The following is a 7,500-nucleotide window of genomic DNA, read 5'->3' as shown; positions in this document are numbered from 1 at the left end:
CAAACGTACACGTACACACACACAGATACCAAGACACATACACACACAGAAACAAATACACTTGCACACACACACACACACACACACATCCGCACACTCACAAACGTGCACGTACACACGCAAACACACAGACACAAACTCATACATATAAACACAGGCACACACATAAACATGCACACGCATGCGTCTGCACACAACCCCCCCCCCCCATTTACGCCTGCTCCCCCTCCCCCTCCACACACACACACGCAACCCTCGACGGTTCTTATTGAAACTGCCAGAAATATCGCCCTCCCTCAAAAATCCACGATATCAGAAAGGTCAGACTGGAAAACAGAATGCTTTTAAATGCATTGTGCCTCGAAAAATGACGAGGTGGTCGAGGCTGGATTGTCTTTCATCACAGGTCTGTTTTGATCAAGACCTTACCTGTGGCTAAACATCAACACAAACACACACACACACACAACTCGCTTGTCACACGCACCAACAACATTGCTCACATAAATGTTAAAAAACTTAGGATCTCCGTCAGTGTCGGCGATGACTATTTCAGTTGTTCGAAGTTACAGTCAACTCATTGAATTACTATTATTTAAAAGCATTTCGGCTGTCTTTACGTTCTGAGTTCAAATTCCGCCGAGATCGATTTTGCCTTTCATCCTTTCGGGGTCGATAAATTAAGCACCAGTTGAGCACTGGGTCCACGTAATCAGCTATGCCCCTCCCCTCAAATCTTGGGCTTTTTGCCTATAGTAATAAGTATAATTATAGGCGCCAGCTTGACTGTGTGATTAAAAAGCTCGTTATGTAACCACATGGTTTCAGTTTCGGTCCCACTGCGCGACACCTTGGGCAAACATCTATTATAGCCCTAAGCCAACCAATGTCCTGTTAGTGGATTTCGTCGATGGAAACTGTGACGAATCCTGTGGTGGATAATACACTCTGTTTCTTTACGTTGTCTTTGAGTTGTATTTTTTGCATCATATGTATGTGTACGTACGTACGTTCGTACGTACGTACGTTCGTACGTACGTACGTATGTACAAGGTTTAGTGAAAAACTATCCGACCTTTGGCCAAAAAACAAGTAATATTTAAAAACTCACCATTTTGATTTAGTCTCTCTTTCAAAGTATTCGCCTTGGGAGTCTTCACACTTCTGCCAGCGTTCCTGCCACTGCTGGAAACATTTCTGGGAATCACTTTTGGGGATGCTGTAGAGCTGTGCCTTAGAATTTTGCTTCGTGTCCTCTGTTGTCTCAAATCTTCTCCCTTTGAGTGTATTTTTTTTTTGAGCTTTGGGAATAGCCAAAAGTCTCACGGAGCTAAGTCTGGGGAGCAGGACGCCTGACGAACAAGTGGTGTGTTTTGCTTCACTAGGAATGCTTGGACGACGTGGGCGGAATGGGCGGGTGCGTTGTCATAGTGGATTTGCCAGTTCTTTGCTGCCGACAGGTCGGGTCATTTTCTCCGCATAGTTTCACGAAGGTGATGAAGAAACTTTGCAATCATTTCGTCGTTTCTTCTCGTCGATGTTCTACCACAACGAGGCTCACTGTCCACTGAGGTGTGGCCATTTTTGAACCGGTTGTACCACTCCTTTATTTGTGTTTTCCCCCTAGTATCATATCCAAAGGCCTTCTGAATCTTCTCGAGAGTCTGGTTTTGCGTATCACCAAGTTTTTGCCAGAATTTGATACAGCATCTTTGCTCAATGTGCTCGGTTATCTTGACTCAAAAAGTAAAATCGCATAGCATATTCTTCACGTCTGTACTCAACTCGTCACTGCGGGCGAATGGCACAACCTACACATACGAAAGTTTTTGCAAGTACTCAGGAAGGACGTGGCCACCTAATACCCATGCGGATTTTGCTCACGCATTATTATTTTGTGCAAAAAATCAAGGTCGGATCCTTTTTGACTTCACCTCATGAATGTATGTAAGTATGCATATGTATGTACGTAAGTTTGTGTGTGTGTTTGTTTGTGCATATATATATATATATATATATATATATATATATATATATATATATATATATATATATATATATATATATATATATGGGAGAATTTACGAAAAAAACAACAGACGAGGACAGGTGGTGTAAACAACAAAAGGATGTATTAGTTTAACGCTCGGGAATAGAGAAAGTCTTTAACGTTTCGAGCTACGCTCTTCAACAGAAAGAATACGGAGAAAACAAGGAGAAAAACACGGAGAAAAAAAATTTGAATGTTGTGGTCAGCGATCTATCATATATATATATATATATATATATATATGCTATGTATGTATCTATGTATTATACGGTGGATGCTTATGTCTGCCATTCCCTCCCATTTGACAACCGGTGTTGGTTTATTTACATTCCCGTAACTTAGCGGTTCTGTAAAAAAGTACGAAAGAAAGAAAATAAGTACTGGGGTCGATTTGTTCATTTAAACCTTTCAAAGCAGTGCCCCAGCATGGCCGCTGTTCAATCAGTGAAACAAGTAAAACCCCCAAAAAAGGAACAAGATAAGGCAAGGCATACTGACAGTGGCCGAGTATTCCATAGGCACGTGCACCCTTAGCGTAATACTCAAGTAGAATCAGCGAGTGTCACATTGTGACAATGCTGGATATATTTAAAGTACTGTACAATCCACGAGACGAGCTTCCATACAGTTTCCGTTTGTCAAATTCTCACTCAACGGACAAGTTAGTGTAGAAAAAGAAACAAAAAAAAATTACCCGAGAAAGTCGAGCAACGGGATCGAACTTATGGTGTCGTGATTACGAAGTGAACGTCTTAACCACTCGGTCATACTTTACTCTATGTATCCCCCCCCCCCCCCTCCGTTTTTAAACTCACGTATACCTTGTGATACCTGTAACATATACACGTGCACACATACTCATATACCTGCCTCATACATCTTTATATATACATACATATACATATATATATATATATATATATATATATATATATACACACACACAAACAGACGCATACACATGTACATACACATTTGGTGGGAGAAAGAGAGGAGGAAGAAGAGAAACAGACATCGTAGAAATGGGGTAGAATTGAGGTGAAGGAAGATGGTGGTAGGAGGAAGATTCATACAAACGAAGGGGAGGGAAGGCTGTATGTGTGTGTGTGTGTGTGTGAGAGTATTATGGAGTATGTGCATATACGTGTATGTAAATCTGTGTGTGTTCATGCATAAATACAAATATGTAACGGTATGCGTGTTTGTGTGTGTATATATACATACATACATGTACATATATGTATATATAAGGCGCAAGAGTGGTTGTGTGGTAACTAACTTGCTTACCAATCACATGGTTCCGGGTTCAGTACCACTGCGTGGCACCTTGGGCAAGTGTCTTCTACTCTAGTCTCAAGCCAACCAAACCCTTGTGAGTGGATTTGGTAGACGGAAACAGAAAGAAGCCCGTCGTATATATATATATATATATATATATATATATATATATACTGCATACACACATACATGCATATATATATATATATATATATATATATATATATATATATACATGCATATATATATCAATCTACTTACAGATATAATAGATCGTGTGTGTGTGTGTGTGTGTGTGTGTGTGTGTGTGTGTGTGTGTGTAGATGCAAAAACAAACATTAAAATAAGAGAAACAAAAGTAACAACAATAATATTTACTACAACAGCGAGAAGAAGAAGAAGAAACAACAATTTTGAAGTCAGGTTTCGGTAAGAGAAATTAATTATTGCCAAGGGTAGGAGGAAAGAAATGAGAGGGAGATAGGGTAGGAGGAAGCAATCGGGGAATGGGAAGATAGGAAGGAAGTGTAAGGGAGGGTGGGAAGGAGGAAGGATGGAAGGGAAGGGGAGAGAGAAAGAATGAAAGATAAAACTGGAGAAAGGGAAAGACTGTAGGAGAATGTGAAGGATGGAAAGAGAGAGAGAGAAGCAGACGGGAAAGTGAAAGAGAAAGTTAGATAAACGAGAGTGGGAAGCAGAAAGAAAGAATTGTGGAAGAGAGATAGGGAAAGGAAGAGAGAACGAATCAGTGAGGGAGAGAGACAAGAGGGGAAAGGGTGTGAGTGTGAGAGATGAGTTGAGTGAAGGAGAGAGAAAGGCGGAGTAGGAAAGGGAGGGAGGGAGAGAGAGAGCGAGAGGAGAGAACAGGAAATGAAAGCAAAGGCGGCAGTAGCCGTCACCACCACCACCACCACCACAACAACCCTTACCACCACAACGACCCTCCGACGACGACTAACACCACCATCACTACCACCATTGGCATCATTACAATCGTCATCGCCACCACTACCACCACCACGATTACTATTACCATCAAAACTAAAACCAACACACCCACCACCACCACCGACAACATCACTAAAACTCCCACCTCCTCCATCAATGTCACCGCCGCCGCCGCCGCCACCACCACCTACAACAACAACAACAACAGCAAAACCACACGACTTTTACTCTCAGCGATTATCACAAACTCTAGTTTTCAACGTGGTCGCAGACCTGCTAGAAGCAACAGCCAAATCCCTCTCGAATCACACCATCGCATTGGCTTAGAAACGAAGTAAAGACACGTTGGATAAATGTACTGACAATCATACTTATACCTGGAAAATAATAAACGACGGGATTGTCACGACTGGAAAGCCTTTAATTAGAGGCGAACCGGGAACACTACTTTTTATGAACCCACGAGAAAGCCTTTAAGTGGTCGTTCGATCGGCAAGAAAAAGCAGTCAAATCTTCCTCAAATCACACCCTTCCTGTGTTTATTATTATTATCATTATTATTATTATTATTATTATTATTATTATTATTATTATTATTTTAATAATTTGTTTTCTTTAAAGACACATTAGATAATGTTGTCTTAAGCACCAAACAACAACAAAAAAAAAAGGGAACGATCACTGCTGAAATGCGTTTGGTTGTATATCCTCTTTGTTTACGGTCGACCTGGGGTTAAATAAGAATGTTAATAGTACAACATTAATTACGACGACGACGACAATGACTACATTCAAGACAGAACCGGCAATATCAACATTCATCTGACTGAGGTGAGTTTATTCATTCATTCATTCATTCATTCGTTCATTCGTTCATTCATATGTATTATATATGCACATATACATACAGACAGACAGACAGAAAGACAGTCAGATAGATAGAGAAATAGACACACACACACACACATATATATATATATTTATATATACATATACACATACGCGCATTACAAATATATATATGTATGTGTGTGTACGTACGTATATACATTCACACACACACACACACATTTCATTTCATTTCAAAGTTTCAGCTCAGAGCTGCGGCCATGCTGATGCACCACCGTGTGCATATATATAATTCATACATACATGCGAATTTACACACACACAAACACACACGTGTATGTATGTGTACACAAATCCAAGCGCGTGTACCTGTTTATGTAGATAGATAGATAGACAGACAGACAGACAGACAGACAGACAGACAGACAGACAGATAGATAGATAGATAGATAGATAGATAGATAGACAGACAGACAGACAGACAGACAGATAGATAGATAGATAGATAGATAGATAGATAGACAGACAGACAGACAGACAGACAGACAGACAGATAGATAGATAGATAGATAGATAGATAGATAGATAGATAGATAGATAGATAGATAGATAGATAGACAGAAAGAGATATGTAGATAGATAGACAGACAGATAGAAAGAGATATGTAGATAGATAGACAGACAGATAGAAAGAGATATGTAGATAGATAGACAGACAGATAGAAAGAGATATGTAGATAGATAGACAGACAGATAGAAAGAGATATGTAGATAGATAGACAGACAGATAGAAAGAGATATGTAGATAGATAGATAGATAGATAGATAGATAGATAGATAGATAGATAGATAGATAGATAGATAGGCTGAGAGAGAGAGACAGATAGACAGACTGATAGATACATACATACACCACCACTTACCCCCCTCGGGAACCCCAACACCGCTGATACCTGGCACCACAGAACACTAATAACATCACAAACGATTACAAACACCTCAGAACACCCTGTTGACACCGCCGGCTCTATACTATGTACTATACCACGCCATATAGCATTCTGTTGACACCACCCAATACCACAGTCGCTACAGTAACATCAACAATCTGAATACTTTACACACCTGATGCCTCCACACATACACACACACACACACACAAACACACACACACATACACACATACATACCCTGTTGTTGAAATTCCAATGAAGGAACCTTGAATCTAGGTTAGAAACCGGTTCTTTCTCTATTGGCAAGAAATCTTGAAATTAACTGAATAATGACACACATACATACATAAATACACATATATATATATATATATATATATATATATATATATATATATATATGTATATACATACATACACACAAACACACACATACATACATATATGCATACACACATACCTACCTACATACATACATACATACATACACACAAATACATATCTCTTTTACTCTTTTACTTGTTTCAGTCATTTGACTGCGGCCATGCTGGAGCACTGCCTTTAGTCGAGTAAATCGACCCCAGGACTTATTCTTTGGATGCCTAGTACTTATTCTATCGGTCTGTTTTGCCGAACCGCTAAGTTACGGGGACGTAAACACACTACCATCGGTTGTCAAGCGATGTTGGGGAGACAAACACAGACACACATACACAGACATATATTTATATACATATATACGACAGGCTTCTTTCAGTTTCCGTCTACCAAATCCACTCACAAGGTTTTGGTCGGCCCGAGGCTATAGTAGAAGACACTTGCCCAAGGTGCCATGCAGTGGGACTGAACCCGGAACCATGTGGTTGGTAAGCAAGCTACTTACCACACAGTCACTCCTGCGCCTATATATACATACATGTATACATACACACACACACATACACATACATACATTCACACACACACACATACGTACACACACATACATACATACATATATACATACACACACACATACATACATACATATAACATACATATATACATACACACACACATACACACACACACATACACACACACATACACACACACATACATACACACATACATACACACACACATACATTACGTACATACATCCTTGTTTGTCAAATCTTCGCGGCCATCAACCTTTAGTCATGTTATGTTGAAAAATTAAAAACGAAACAAAAAAGAAAATATGTCGTTTTGTCTGAACATAAACGGGTTCGGTTCGACGTGTAAGTGTGTGTGTGTGTGTGTGTGTGTGTGTGTGTGTGTGTGTGTGTGTGTCGACAGGTAAGTATGAATATGTGCTACATGTACATGTAGGTATGTGTACAGGTATCTAAGGTAGGTGAAGGTATGAATGCCGACGGTGTATCTGTATGTATGTATGAA

At 39.7% G+C, this 7,500-nt stretch overlaps 2 protein-coding genes across 6 annotated transcripts in view; one reads left to right on the top strand and one right to left on the bottom strand.

The window, feature by feature from the left end:
* Nucleotides 1–7,500, top strand: part of LOC106882760 (adenylate cyclase type 6) — a 103,815-nt gene that overhangs the window by 12,655 nt on the left and 83,660 nt on the right. Inside the window, exon 1 of one of the 2 annotated variants that reach the window (XM_089343672.1) lies at nt 3,938–5,107. The exons of the other annotated variant lie outside the window; for it this stretch is intronic. The gene's annotated coding sequence lies outside the window, so the exon portion shown is untranslated. Of the gene's footprint in view, nt 1–3,937; nt 5,108–7,500 lie in introns of those variants that run through there. 2 annotated transcript variants of the gene reach the window in all.
* Nucleotides 1–7,500, bottom strand: part of LOC106876814 (cholecystokinin receptor type A) — a 156,580-nt gene that overhangs the window by 88,734 nt on the left and 60,346 nt on the right. The gene's annotated exons all lie outside the window — the stretch shown is intronic.

Source organism: Octopus bimaculoides, chromosome 27, assembly GCF_046866305.1.
Source record: "Octopus bimaculoides isolate indiv1 chromosome 27, ASM4686630v1, whole genome shotgun sequence".
NCBI lineage: Eukaryota > Metazoa > Mollusca > Cephalopoda > Octopoda > Octopodidae > Octopus > Octopus bimaculoides.
Note: the sequence above shows the minus strand (reverse complement) of the source record. Positions and strands in the feature narration are given on the sequence as shown.